The sequence below is a fragment of the Camelus bactrianus genome, chromosome 3 (assembly GCF_048773025.1).
Source record: "Camelus bactrianus isolate YW-2024 breed Bactrian camel chromosome 3, ASM4877302v1, whole genome shotgun sequence".
In the NCBI taxonomy this organism is placed as follows: domain Eukaryota; kingdom Metazoa; phylum Chordata; class Mammalia; order Artiodactyla; family Camelidae; genus Camelus; species Camelus bactrianus.
Window position 1 is genome coordinate 88,136,584 of NC_133541.1, and position 15,805 is coordinate 88,152,388.

Sequence of the window (15,805 nt, forward strand, 5' to 3'; positions counted from 1 at the left end):
TGGTCACCAGTGGGGGAAGAGGGGAGGGATAAATTGGGAGTTTGAGATTTGCAGATACAAACTACTCTTGTAAAACAAAGAACAAGGTCCTACTGTATAGCACAGGGAACTATATTTAATATCCTGTAATAACCTATAATAAAAAGAATATGAAAAGGAATACACACACACACACACACATATAACAGAATCACTATGCTGTATACCAGAAACTAACACAACATTGTAAATTGACTATACTTCAGTTAAAAATTTTTTTAAAAAAGGGAGAACTGTAAAGAGGAATAAAGTCAGCAAAAAGCAGGGACTGCTAGGAAGAGAAACTGATTGTTCCAACAGGGTCTTGACCACGTACATATACATCTCCTACAGTAAGAAGTCTCTGTATCAGATTTACAGGGAAACCCTGACAGGTGCCACAGTCTTCAATGGAAGCTGCTCCTCCTACTCACAAAAACAGAACCAGCAAGAAGAGTCCGCTTTGAAAGCTTTCATTTGATTTGGACGCATAGGCTTAGTTAGGGGCACTGTCCCCAATGTTTTTCCTCAGAACCAGCACAAGGAATGTATTTCTTTTCAGTAGGTCCAAAGTCCCTGTGGGATACAGGCACCATCAAATGCAGATTGACACCTATTTGTAGCACAACTAGAAAAGGCAGTTTCATTCTGAATTATTTAGCATGGCAACATTTTGCACATATAAATCACGTCCAGCTTTATTAGATTAGGCCAATTGAAGAAATATATACACCTCCCTGTCATGTAAAGCCCTTCATCTTGGGGAGTAGACTCCCCGGGGGGACATCCCAGGAGGTAAATTGAATACTGAGTGGTTTATCCCGTGGGGGGCTGTGGGGAGCTGAACTGGAAACTGAAATTCTTGCCTGGACATCAAATTTCACATCAAAAATGAGAAACTAGTTCATCTCTCTTGGTTACCAGGGTACTAATCACTCTAGAAACATAGATTTGCATGACTATGGCCGTTCTGTGCCCTTTATGTTGGAGTTGGGCCCTGTCAACGTAATAATGTTCCTAAAACCCTTTGAGGTCTTCAGATGAAAGGCAGGCTACAAACACAAACTATCACTTGCATAAATCAGCCAAGTAGCTTGATATTATTTCTCTCCATCTTTGGGTTTGCCAGAACGGGACAGGAAAGAGCAAATGGTACACAGTGAGATGAAAGGATGGAGATTAATAGGCGACTGCTTTTTAATCGGATAAGGCATAAGGATGCACAGTTGATAGCCCTGATTTTTATGACAAGAAAAAAAAAATACATCCAGGCTTGTTCTCATCATACTCAAAATCTCAGAGGAAAATCTCTTTCATAAAAACAGGCTGTTATCTCAAATGCTCTTCCTAATTCAAGTTCGGGGGTGGGGGAAATCACTTAGTAACCACATACAAGGATGGCACTAATAAAATGGGATTGGATTCCTTCTCCTCCCTCCATCCTCCCTCCCCTGCCCCCTACCCTTTTTTTTTTTTTTTAACCTTGTTAAAGGGAGAAACTATGCATCTGAAAAGAAAAACACGATGAGGAGACCCAGCGCCATTACTTTGGAGAGCTGAGAGGTGGAGAATGAAAAAGCCATTGGTCTCAGTTTTACTGCCACAATGGCCTTTTATGAGAGGGATTAGATACGCCAGGAACGGGTGCAGCATTCACTTGTGCCCGACGACAATCTGGAAGGGGGACGATAAAAATCAGTTTGTCAGAAGGTTAAATCACCAAAGACTTCCTAGATTGGCTTTGCAGACTGTTTTCCCTTTGGAAAGAAGATGAAAAAAAGCAAGAAATATGGGCGCAAAGCTGATTTATTTTCTTTCCTTTTTTCCCCCCTCTCCGTGGAAGATGTAGCATTCAGAAAACATGTTGAGCGAGTTGAAGCATTAAAAAGATCAGTCTTTGGCTGGTGAATGAAAGGCAGTTGTGCGTGTGACTCACATACTAAATGGAACCCTGCCTTCAAAGCCTATTTTACTGCCTAATTATATATACACAAAATGTAGCTGTCTGTTTCAATCAAATCATAGGAAAAGGAATAAAACTCCTCTAAAGATGCAATTTTCATGGTTTGTCATAACCTTAGGAACACTGCTAATGCAAAAGGAGGAAGTACAGCTGCACGGTCCAGATAAGGCTCCAGTAATTGTTTTTCTTTTAATTATTACTTTATAAAGACATTATACCTCCTACTCCGAAGAACGAAAATTAGTGTCCTCTGTCTCCTCTTTTTTTCCCCCTCCCTGCCCATTTTCACACCAAGCTCGTTGACACGCATTTCAGCTGTGGCTAGAAGCCAGCGTAGCTATGGAAATAATATTTAAGTAACCACCGTAACTACAGGCTCTCAGAGGGCTCCAGGGAGGACGCCTTTTCCAAATTTCTGTTTTGAATTGAGTAGCGCTTTCCAAAGCACAAAACAGAGTGCCAGGGATCAAGATGACATGCTTAGACCCCAAATGACTGTGTGGACTCGGCTTTCATGGAAATCGTTTCTGTTCAGAATAGCTGAATATGTTTATTTTTTTTAAATGGGGAATTGCACACATGTTTTCATTGTTGTCATCCTCGCTGAAGGATGATGTAATAAAATACACAAAAGGCTTTTTCCCCTCTACCATTTTATATGTACAGTTCTTTTTGTACAATCACCCGAAACTGTAAAGTTTAATAAGCCATTACTAATTTACATATTTTCATAGATTCAAATCATTAAAATGCAATGATATTTTAATGGCTTAATATATGTCTAATTGTGGATTAAAACTTTTTAACACTGGAAATGGCAATGAATGGACTACCAAGGGATTCTAAGTACCTAATTCAGAAAGCATTGGTAGCTACTAACATTTCTGAGGGAAACATAAAGTTTATCACTGGATGAGTAAATTGATTATCTTGTAATGTGCATGATTTTAAAAAGTCATAATTTTAACTACACCTACCACTCTTCTGCTTAATCTCTTTCAGCCTACCCCTCGTTCTGTCTCCAGCCCTATTAAATTTGGAACCCGCTGTATTAATCCACAGAACAAACAACCTGATTAAGAATTCTATGATAATTAAGCAGATATGATCATTAAGCTACTCTCATTGACTGCGAAATCCTGGGGCACGAGAGATACAGAGGAAATCAGAAACAGGCAAGGACTGAATGAGGCTTATGCTCTAGAAATCACTGCCTACATTCCAAATATGCACAAATGTTCACAGCAGCACTAATTCACAATAGCCAAAAAGTGGAAGTAGCCCAAATGTCCATCAGCAGATGACTGGATAAACACACACACACACACACACACACACACACAGGAATAGTATTCAGCTGTCGTGAAGAACAGAGTACTGCTACATGTTACAGTGTGGATGAACCTTGCAACCGTCCTCACTAAAGAGGCTAGACACCAAAGGACACATAATGTATCCATCCATGTATGACTCCATCTGTATGAAATATTCAGAATAGGCAAATCCACAGACACAGAAAGCAAACTGGCCTTTGTACAGAGTGGAGGGATGGAGAGAATGGGATATAACTGTTCAATGGGTAAAGGGTTTTATTTTGGAGTGATGAAAATGTTTCATAACTAGTTAAGACATGGTGGTTGAACAACATTGTGAATGTACTAAATGCCCCTAAATTATTCACTTTAAATTGTCAATTTTATGTTTTGTACATTTCACCTCAATGGAAAAAACCCCTGTGATCACAGTATTCACTCACTCACTCCACTCCTTCATTCATTCCTGCATTGGGGAGCATCTATTTACCACCAGTCTGGCAGTGTGGTAGTGCCTGGGGGTGTGACGCCGAATCAGCCATGCCAGCCTCATGGAGCTTACGTTCTAGTCGGGAGAATAAAGAAAACAAAGCAAACAAATTCACTAATTACAAACAGGGTTATCTGACAAAGAATGAGGATGACAGTGGTGTGGCACGCTTTACCTGGAGGGGTTAATGAAGGCCTTCCCAGGGAGGTAATATTTGAGGTTAGACATGAAAAACAAGAAGCCATACAAGGGAAGAGAATCAAAGGAGTGAGTCTGTCATGTTACAGGAACAGAAATGATGCCAATGTGGTGGACAAAGTGAGCTGGAGTCAATGTATAAAGTGAAATTAGAGCAGCAAGCAGGAGCCAGGTCATGAAGGACCTTGTAGACTATGTTCAGAAACTTGGATTTTCCTTAACTGTGATGGGAAGACATTGAAGAAGTTGAAGCAAAGAAGTGATGGGCATTTATCAAAAGATCATTATCACTAACAAGTTAAGAATCAGTTAGAAAGGGACCAGGACAGAAACAGACAGACCACTTAGCAGGCTGCTGTCGTGGTCCAGATACAAGATGATGACGGTCTGGACTCCAGTGTTGACAGATAAGGTGGAGAGAAATGGACAGATTCAAGATCTGTTTTGCAGGTAAACCTGTCAGACCCTGTTGCTAGATTAGGTGGGTAGAAGGTAGATAAAAGGGAAGCAAAGCATCAGGGATGACTTGTAAGGTTTTAGCTTGGGCAACTGGGTAGATGTTGGTGTTACTTCTGGAGATGAGGCTTGTATTAATTTTCTTGCCACTGTAACAAATGACCACAAACTTACCATCTTAAAACAACACAAATTTGGGAGGAGACTATAGCTCAGTGGTGGAGTGAGTGCTTAGTATGCACGAGGTCCTGGGTTCAAGCTCCAGTACCTCTGCTAAAAATAAACCAACCAACCAACCTAATTACCTCCCCACCCAAAAGAATTTAAAACAACACAAATTTATTACCCTATAGTTCTTTACGTCAGAAGTCTGCCACGAGTCTCAGTGGTTTACAATCCAAGCGTCAACAGCACTATGTCCCTTTCTAGAGGGTATAGGGGGAAATCTGCTTGCCATTCTTTGCTTCGAAAGATCATCCACATTTCTTGGCTCATCATATCACATGTCTGTGTTTCCCTGGTGTCAGAGTGAACAGGAGATGAGAAAATGGAGATGGTGAGAGTCAGTAATATTCTGAGGAAGTTTGGCTATGAAAAGGGAAGAGGGAATGGGAGCCTCATTTTTGGAGGTGTTTATAAAGTCCAAGGGAAGTTTTGTTTTTTTGTTTGTTTTTTTTTAATGAGATGGGATGTATACTAGGTTGGAGGTTCTCAAAATATGGTCCCCAGGCCAGCAGCATCAGCACCAGTGGGAACCTGTTAGACATGCAAATTACTGGCTCCCAAGCCAGACCTGTTGAAGGAGAAATTCTGGGGGTGAGACGTAGCAATCTATGTTTTAATAAGCTCTTTGGACAAGTCTGACATGAAATCAGGTTGGAGAACCAGTACTGCAGTGGTAATGGCTATGATCCAATGAAGATGGGAGACTGACTTTACAGAAGAGAGGGGATCCTGGCAGTCTGCAAAGATGTAAGGAGATAATAGGAGGAGTCCCAGTAGAAGGACGGAACGGGCAGTCTGCAAAGATGTAAGGAGATAATAGGAGGAGTCCCAGTAGAAGGACGGAACGTCAGTTGAATCAGGGATGTCTTCCCCCGGAAACATCCTCTTTCTAAGAGGTAAGCTAAAGAAAGAGTATCCAGTGGCAGGTAAGTTGCATGCAGGTCAGTCAACAAGAAGATGAAAACAAGCCATGACTAACTAACATCTTATTATTTTTAAAAAAGGGATTGGTTAAATAGGTATGTACAAAAGGGAAGGGATGGCTGTTGCCCATCTGCATCTCCATTTCTGGAAAAACGTCTGTTCAGTTCTTCTGACCATATTTTAAATGGGTTGGTTGGTTGGTTGGTTGCTTTTTAATTAAAGTACAGTTGATTAAAAATGTATTAGTTTCTGGTATACAGCATGGATGGATTTGGAGGGCATTATGCTAAATGAAATACATCAGAGAGAGAAAGACAAATACTGTAAGATATGACTTATATGTGGAATCTAAAAAAGTACAACAAACTAGTGAATACAGCAGAAAAGAAACAGACTCACAGATGTAGAGAAGTGGTTATCAGCAGGGAGAGTGAAGGGGGAGGGGCAAGATGGAATTGGAGGATTAAGAGGTACAAACTATCAGGTATAAAATAAACTACAAGGATATACTGTACAACATGGGGGATTTTATAAATTTTATTTTAGTTTACAATATTTTACTTTATATTTTATAATATAAATGGAGTATAACCTTTAAAAATTGTGAATTACTATATTATATACCTATAACATATAATACTGTATATCAACTATACTTCAATCTTTAAAATATGGTATTGTAAAATAAATGCATACATAAATTTCAAAAGGGAATGCTAGAAACATTTGATACCTTAATTTCAGCAAGACATATGATAACATGCCAATGACGTGCTCAGAAAGGACAGAGAAGTGAAAACTGGAGAATAGGAGAGTTGAGTGGGTGTGTGGCTGGTTACATTTAGAGGAAGAGTTCTAATGGAACAGCAGTGGCAGGTCTCCAGATGAGGGCTTCCCTGCCCAACATCCTTATCTACTTTGCTGAAGACAGAGGAAGTGTGCTTATCAAAGTTGAATGTGGTACAAAACTGAGAAGGCAAGCCAATGTATTTGATGACACAATGGAGACTCAGAACAATCTAGACAAATTAGAATGATGAGCCAGAAACCGAAGATAAAACTGAACAAGGGCAACACACTTTACGTTTATGGTATTTTAAAAATTATTTTTGGTGACAAATTTGGGAGGGGAGAACACTATGATTTGGACTAATAGTAGTTTGTAGGAGAAAACCCTAGGAATTTTAGTTACCTCAAACTTCCAGATGAGCCAAGAAATTCAATCTTAGCTTGCATTAACAAAAGTGAAGTAACCAGATCAAGAGATACTCCTTTCTTTCTCTGTCATTGAATATACCAGGGGGATTGTGTACAGTGCCAGAGGACACTGAGAACTAGAGGAGATTACGCATCTTGATTTGGGTGAGCACAGTGCAAAGTCTGGAAGTCACGTTATAGGAGGAATTTTGAAGTGACTTGGACAACAGTCAATCATGCAGCAAGCATGTCTTAAGTCAGACAAAGCTCTTCATGCTGAGGACAGACAATAAAACTGGACAAAGTCCTTATTCTGTCTCATGGTACTTATAATCTCCTGGACAGATGAAAACAATCATAAACAACAAAACAAGTAAGTGAAGCAGATCATTTTATATAGTGATCAGTTGCTTAAACAAATTCACATCATGTCATTTGACTTGTGCATGATGTGTCAGTAAGTCTTCACTGATGGCTGAGATAAACACCATCCCCTAACTCAATCGAGCATTCCGAACCCTCCATAATGAGATCTGAATTTACCTTAGCCCACACTCTTTCCATTTCTATGCCCTAGTGACCTACCTAACAAAGAGGAGGGAGTAAATCTGTTTTCACAGTAATGTTATATTTCATATGTGATTGTCTCCATTTTGTAAAGAAAGAATGGAGTTTGTTTGCAAGATGGCTGCAGTAATTCCATTTCCATACTAAGGATTTTCTGTGATGTGACTTTGCCTTTTCTCCCAACAAAAGGTAGAGTTTCTTTGTCCACTCTTTGAATCTGGGCTTGGCCGTGAGACTTTCTTTGGCCAATGGGACATGACAAACGTGAGCAGAGGTTTGAAAGTGCCTGCACGTGGATTTCTTTGGGCTGTGGCTGCAACCCTGAGACCACTGCATGAACAAGCCAAGCTAGTCTACCAAAAAGGTGAGGGGCGGAACATGGACATGCCCCGGACAAATATGTAAGTGAGACCATCTTTTACCAGGCAGCCCCATTCGAGCCACTAGCTGACTTTTATCTGCATGGTTGATCCTGGGAGAGACCAGAACTGCCCAGGGGAGCCCAGTCCAAATTGCTGACCCACACAATAAACAACAACAACAACAAAAGTTAGTTTCTAGCCTGCTAAATTTTAGACTGCTTTGTTAACGCAGCAATAAATAAATGATTGCTAGAGGGAGGCTCCGAGAATTGCTCATAACCTCACGGGAAGTAAAGTGTTGGAGCTGGGATTCCAGTCCAGGTTTGCTAACTGCACTATGTCTTCGCTTGCCAGTACACACGCTAATTTCCCTGCAGTGTCCTGAGAGAGCCATCAGCAAGGTTAAAGTATATGTGAGTGAAGAATCCATGATTGCACATTTAGCGAAGATCCAAACTTAGGGGAACAGTTCTCTCAGAGGAACTGGGTATGTGGCAATGCGGTTTGCTCATTAAATAAATTGAGCAATGTCTTATAAAGTCCTTAACCAAAAAATAGGTTTGCCCTAGATTTTGGAAAAAAAAAAAAGCCCTCTGACCCACTTTTTTCAACCTCTAGAAGACGAAGTACCTTTTTCAGAAGGCTTTCCATCCTTTTTTAGACAGCTCCAGACAATCACAGAAGACTTGATCTGAAGAGCGGCCCTGGTCCTTCGGCTCTCGGGCTGCTGGGCAGGATTCCTCTGGGGTAGCTAGAATAGTAGCACAGGGGGCAGGAAGAATGGTGAGTTCTGTAATAATGAAAAGCATATCTGGAAAAATCACATATAATTGTGCATTTACTTTTGATAGGGATTAAAATCAGAAGAGGGAACTTGAAGGGATTGTAGAAGGCAGACGAGGCAGAGGCTAACTCCATCTTGGTCCTAAAATTTCTGCTGGTCCTACAGGTTGTTGGAAGTCACCAGAACTCCTGTCTGACTCTCTGAGAAGCCAAGGATACCATGTGTTCAGTGCAAGTGTACGGAGGGGTTAGCGTGTGGAGGGCACAGCAGGTGTGCAGACAAATGGAAGGTGTGTATGTGTGTTCTGGGTGTGGAGTGCACCCTGGCTTGGACATAGAAAGCCTGAGTCCTCAGTTGAGACCATCAATCACTCAGTAGGTGTCTGGAGGGTGGCCTCATGCCAAAGATTTAAGCAAACCCCGCTAGTGTGAACTAGTGTGTATGTACTAGCACAAATAAAACCTAACTAGAAATAGAAATCTTTTATCCTGGAAATTTTAAAGCTATTCAAAAACTAGAAATAGGCTTACGGTTAGACCATTGTGTGATGTGAAGTCTATGGAATATCACAGTGAGGAGAAATGGGATTGTATCCTGGGTACCGTATCACGTGCCCCTGTGACGCTGGGTCTTTGAAAGTAACACAACAGTTAGGACTGAGAGCACTAGACAATGTCGTATCTGTTACGTGCTTAACACTGACTGGTCCCTTGTGGGCCTAAAATATGTGTCAGTTCCTGAGTATGTTCTAATTTTTAAAAGTTAACCCAATATGTACATATTATTTTTTGAAGAGCAGAAATTAAAACACTTTTAGGGGGACAGGGAGAGGAATACATCTGAAAGCAAATCTTTATGCTACAACATGGATGAACCTTAAAAATACTATGCTAAGTGAAATCAGAGACAAAAGTACAAATACTGTGTGATTCTACTTCTGTGAGGTACTGAGAACAGGCAAATTCATAGACAGGAAGTAGCACAGAAGTTACCAGGGCTGCAGGGAGGAGGGCGAGTTATTGTTTAATGGGGACAGAGTTTCTTTTTGGGATGATGAAAAAGTTCTGGAAATGGATAGTGCTGATGGTTGCATAACACTGTAAACTTAATGCCACTAAATGATATAGTTAAAACGGTAAATTTATGTTCTATATATTGTTACCACAATAAAAACATGCAAACATTTTTAAGCAAAATCTTTGTAAAGCATTGAATAAATGCTAAGCACTTTCCTACAAAAAGCCTCCAAATCTAGGAGGATAGTGTCAAGTCAGTTTGGGGGGCAAGCTCCAAATGTTAAATACTTTAAAAATACTCACTTTCTTTGTCATCATCTCCGTATCAGGTTGAATGAGAACTAACAGACTGGAAAGCAGTTGGCTCTGAGCTTAGAGGTCAATCTCTCAAAGAGTTTGAACTTATCCATCCTCCCACTGACTCCACTGGGATCCACCTTACCCTAAGGTAGAAGAATACACATGGGGAAGAACATGACCAGTAGATAATCTGAATAGGCACAAAAGTTATATATTATACAAGAGGTATCAGTATTGGGGACTATGTCAAGATTCTTGTAACTGTGACATGAAATTTCATTCAATCTGGCTTAAGCAGAAAAAAGGAACGTAGGGGCTTATGCAACTGACTTTGTTGTGGGTTTGTAAGAGGCTTGATCTACTGCTCCCATGATGTCACTAAGGACCTGGGTGCTCCCTCCCCCTATTCTGCCCACCATACTGGGGCTTTCTTCAGGACCCGCATGATAGAACTCAGTAACTCCAGGCTCACAGCTCCCAGTAGCAAAACACATGAAGCAAATTCTGATCTCATATCCTCACACCTCATCATCCAGCAGAAAATGGGCTCCCTTTGGTAGCTGTCAGAAAGAGAGGTGGAACTTCTTTTTCTTAGAAGTTCCTACAGGAACATCTCTTCATATCTCATTGGCTCTGACTGGGTCGCATGCCTATCTCTGAGCTAATCACTGTGACCAAGGAGATGCAGATGTCCACCAGCATAAGCTGGGGTTGGGGTGGCACCAGGGCTATTTTATAGCCTATCTGTGATGACTCCCTCTAGAGCAGTACAGGGCCCAGCCTGCACAGCCAATCACAACAGCAACCTGAGAATTCACCTCATCTTTTGGCCAAGAGTATAAATTCCTAGAATGGAAGGACATGTTGCCATCTTAGAGCTACTGGTAGAGCCTGGGACATGATGTCTGCTCAGTAAGTTCTTACTGAGTGAATCAATGATTATATGAATGAACAGAAAACTAGCTGGAAGGCATAAACCTCCCCAAAATGGTGTTTCTGAGTTCTACACATACTACTGATTTTTCCAGTAACTTCTTGTTACTGGATGGAAATCAATTCTTAAATTTTCCATACTGATGAAGGTGAGGCCAAGCCTAGATGAATACAATTTCAACCTCCTGCTCTGTTAGAAGGTGACATTTTTGCATCTCACATTTGTTTTATCTCTGTAGTTAGGAAAATTTAGTCTTTGAAATACAAAACTCCATGAGCAAAAATTAAGCTCATACCTGGGCCTTCTCTCCTTATTCAACGGGAAAGACAGCCACCGACTCCAATGGTTTTTTTTTGTGAGAGTAGTAGTTAGACTATAAACACTAACTTTGTGTGTATTTTTATGATTTAATTTCTCCTTTTTATGGGAATATAAAATGTATTTTTAAAAATAAATAAATCTTTAATGGAAGTGTATGATGGTAACATGGGAAGTATGTAAATCTGTCACATACAATATAAGAACATATTTAAATATGCATATTAAGAACATTTAAAGCGGTAATGCTTCAAAATAGTGTTAACCTCTTATATGAAACATTTCTTTCTACATGTGAGCCCACCAGCATCCTAATTACAGGTTGCATTATACATTATATGCAACCAGTAGTAAAATACTTTTAATCAAATATTTGTTCTTAAATTTTCTCTTGTAGAAATGGTTATTCTGTGTGCCAGGTTTACTCTTTATTTAGATAGAGAAAAACATAAAAATTCCTTAAGCCTCTTGTTTTTTTTTCTAAATTCGAAAATCATCACACAAGTGAGAAATACTTTCTCTCCCAGAAACTCTTCCTCGGACTGTCTTTTCTTCTTTTTCTACCTTCTTGCCTTGGACATTCTCACCTTCCCTTATGACCTAAACAACCAAGTATAAGTTAATGGCCCCCAAATCAGCGTATCCAGTACCAATGTCATTCCTCAGTGACATAGTAGTTTGTCCAACATCCTACTAGAAGTTATCATTTTAATGGTCCCATGACCTCAGGTGCCTTGGTTAATGGCATTGCCATCTGCTTCTTCACCCCAGCTAGATCCCTTGGCACCATCTTAGATTCCTTTTTCTCTGTCATCTATCCTTAACTCCCTCCAAGAACTCAGCTGACCATTCTTGTCACATCTGGTCCCATAATGTCTCTCTCCATTCTACGGCCAAACTTAAGCTGCTACCACTTTAATGGCTGACTGTATCCTCCTCCTTTTTGAAGACAGTAATTCTAGTTTTTTACCCACTAATCTGCCATCCAACCTGCCCTCACCCGAAATTGTATCCAATTTCTACTACAGTCTGATGCTCCAAATTTTCCTGCTTAAAATTCTTCAAAGACTTCTCATCGCTTTTAGAATAAAGTTCACATTCAGAAACTTTGGCCATGTGTCTCCCCCTTACTTTACAATCTCATCTTCTGCCTGTCCCTTCTCAGCTCTTCTACAAAAGCCTTTGTTCTCATCTCATCAAATCACTAATTAGTCTGAGAATACTCACAGGATCTTTATGTCATTCCCTCTGCCTGGCCAGCTTTGCTCACCTCTTTCCCCCTGTAAAGTTAACTTCAGTAAAGTCTTTCCTGACTTCCCTTCACAATTAATCATTCCTTCCTCTGTACTCCCACAAAACTCTGCTCAGATTGTGCACATCTGGTACCGCTCTTCCTGGGTGGATCGTGTGGTTCTTGGGGGGAGCAGGGAAGGGAGGGCTGTGTCTGGGTCATCTTTGCGTGGATAGTTCCTCGCCAGTGCCTGGTGATCAGCATGTACTAAAAAAAGAAAGTTTAGTGAATGAGTCTTCATTTTGAACAGTCAGAAAGACCTTAAATCTGACCTATAAACTAGAAGAAATAGGAAAAGGAAGCCTTGAGATTCACAGACGTTGTACTGACCCCATGTAGTAAAAACAAGCACTTTGTAAAGTCAAGCTGCAGCAGACTTAGCCCATTTCACCACAGTCCCTTCTCTGTCTTTTAAACAGGGTCTAACGTGAGATCCCTTTCACGTGCTCCCCTTCCAAGGTTTAATGTACGTGATTAATCATTAATCTCGACTTGCCTTAATACTGCTAGGAATGTGGCAATGACCTCAGCTGAACACTGGCAAAGTGATTAATGTTACATGAACTGGATGAGGTTTTTTTTTTTTTTAAACTCTAGATTCTGAATAAACACATTCATGCACGATTCAGTTGCAGACCTTTGCTCGATAGAAAATGTACCGTGATTTCAAAGAGTAATGTTTTAGATGCAATAAACAACGTTAACGGAAACATGGCTCTTGTTAAAGAAAATGCTGTTTCAGGCTAAAGTCCCAGTGATCATAAAAGATATATGATGCAATAAACAAAATGAACCACAGGCAGACAGGTCCATTCTATGACTAACCACTGATTGAATTTTCCAACACTCCTGGACTTTCTGAAAGATAAACTATTCACAAAAGGTCCATGTTAAATATTAGGCTGTCATTTCTTTTTTATGTTTCTAATGAGGTCCAAGAACAGTAGAGACTCCTCCCATCTTCTTTTTCTTTTCTTTTTTTTTTTTCTCTATTGGTTGTGTTTTTGAATTTTTTATGATGTGGGAAGACTGGCAAACAGTTGCTATGATTGTCAAATGCCTTAAATCAAGAAGAGAAAATGCAATAAAACACAGTTTCCATGGTAACACATTGTAACCTAGTACCTCTGGATTATGAGCCAGCTCACATCTCTGATCATTACTTGTTGACAGGCATAAATTGAGCCTAAAAGCATTAATTTTAGAGATAAAACTGGAATGTGGAGCTAAGTTGTAATAATGTTTAAACATTTCCAAGGTAGTGGCAGCAAATCAACACTGGTTATGTCACTATTTAAATAATGTTAATAAAGTAAGCATAAACACTTTAAAAATCGACAAGCTTTTCCCTAAAGATGGTGTAACAAATTTGTATATACTCTTGAGGCTGTGAGTGGTACCTGATGTGTTTCTGGTGGGATTAAAGGAAATTAAATGGAAGGATATATGGACATTTTAATGAAGGAATGGTTCCAAGATGGAAATGATTCTTAAAAATTTTGATAAGAGAGATGCTCCTAAAACTATCTTAGGACATAAACAAACAACATTTCTGGAGGTTTCACAGTAGACATAATTTCCTTTTTTTTTTTTTTTAAACTAGAGGAGACTCAAATACAATATGAATAATCACATTAGGATGTTTTCAAACAGGCTTATTTTTACACATTCACTTCCATTTTCTCATTAGAAGCATTCTGTCAGACATTTTAAGGTTTTTAAGGTTTAAGGGGAAAAAAAGACTGCTTGTCTTGTGTCTATTGCTGCCTCCAGCTGGCTTCAGCAGCTACCCATTAACCAATACAAATCAACAACCAAGAGAATTTTTTTCATGGCTGTTTGCAACACTTCTAAATATATCTTTATGACTATCAAGGTAATCTAATAGGATATGATTTCATATGATATGATGTGATAATAAAGAATTGGCTTATTTTCTCAACATCTAGACTTTCTGTAAAAGTCCACTTTATTTCCCTGGTAACTTCTGAGTTCAACTTCTCTGCTCATACTTTTAAAAGTGAGAGTGGAGAAATTGACATAGCATTGGACACTGACTATACTTCAATAAAAATTTACAATTTTTAAAAAGTGAGAGTGGGACAGAAATAGAAAACAAACTTATGGTTACCAGTGGGCGGACAGGGTGGGAAGGGATACATTGAGAGTTTGAGATTTGTAGATACTAACTACTATATAAAAAATGAACAAGTTTATACTGTACAGCACAGAGAACTATATTCGATATCTTATAGTAACGTATAATGAAAGAGTATGAAAACAAATATATGTATGTATCTGTATAACTGGAACATTATGCTGTAGAACAGAAATTGACACAACATTGCAAACTGACTATACTTCAATTAAAAAAGAATTAAATAAAATAAATAAAATGAGAGTGGGAAAAACAAAGCAATGACAGGGAGTTTTTCCTCAAGACTTGACTTTTACCACCTTGAGCCTCAGGGAAGTAGAGTCACCAACATGCCTCAGTTTCCACTTCTGTACTGTGGGGGTTAGACCTACCTAGTAAGGTTGTCATAAACACTTCCTCAGACGGACGCGCATAGGGAGTTTAGAACAATGTTCGGTGCACAGTAAGCCCCCAGGAAGTAATTTTCTCACCATCAGCAGCCCATCACCACTATCATCACAACAGTACACCCCCCACCCCAGCGCCTGGCACTATGCCTCACACCTGGGGTGCCCAGTAAAGGCCTATTCAATTGAATAAGCCAACTTGTTCACTGGGAATTACAGGAAAGTTTATTATAACTATTTTTGCTAGAATATGGAACATTTTCAGGAAATGCAGCTAGATTCCTTTTATTCATTTCCACCATACTGCTCAGAGATTTACAAAACACTTGGGAAAAGAGCTCATGGAGTCAGGCAAGAATCTTAACTCCCAGTGTTGCTAATGTGTAGGATTAAACTCTTGGGAATCCCGCAGGGACTCTGAACCAATGTAACACGGGCTTGTCTTGAACCTATTGACCTGGGAAGGGCATGGATTTAAGAATCTTCCATACTTTCAAGCACTGGCTCAGAAATATGCTAGCAACTTTGATTTTCTCAGTTCTTCTTTTCAGCCTAGCTCTTAAAGAAAATAACCATTTTAGAATGAAGAGAGCAATTTGCTTCCATTCTAACTTCTAGAGACCCTGGATTATGTCCACAGGGCACTCAGTTTGTCTAAAAAAATTAAGACCTTGACCTATGCATGTCCAGCCCTCAGTCCTACTTTGCATTCCTTTTTCATCCCTAGTCATTTTTCTTTCACAGTCCCCAATGCACACCCTCAGATGTATCCATCTTTTTAACCTGATCTCTATTTTTTTTAAATCATAGCCAGTGTCCTTGTCCTGTAGATACAGAGAGAATAAAAGCTGTCCTACAGTAGCCTGCTCTCTAGCATCCTAGCATATGAGAAAGTGCTGAAGCCT

The 15,805-nt window shown here is 39.7% G+C and overlaps 1 long non-coding RNA gene across 1 annotated transcript in view; it reads right to left on the reverse strand.

Moving 5' to 3' along the window:
* Nucleotides 1–10: 10 nt before the first annotated feature.
* Nucleotides 11–15,805, reverse strand: part of LOC105082070 (uncharacterized) — a 788,258-nt gene continuing 772,463 nt past the window's right edge. Inside the window, exons 9-11 of the long non-coding RNA XR_012505614.1 lie at nt 9,817–12,563; nt 8,344–8,464; nt 11–4,955 (exon numbers count right to left, since the gene is read on the reverse strand). This is a non-coding gene — a long non-coding RNA (uncharacterized LOC105082070). The remainder of the gene's footprint in view (nt 4,956–8,343; nt 8,465–9,816; nt 12,564–15,805) is intronic.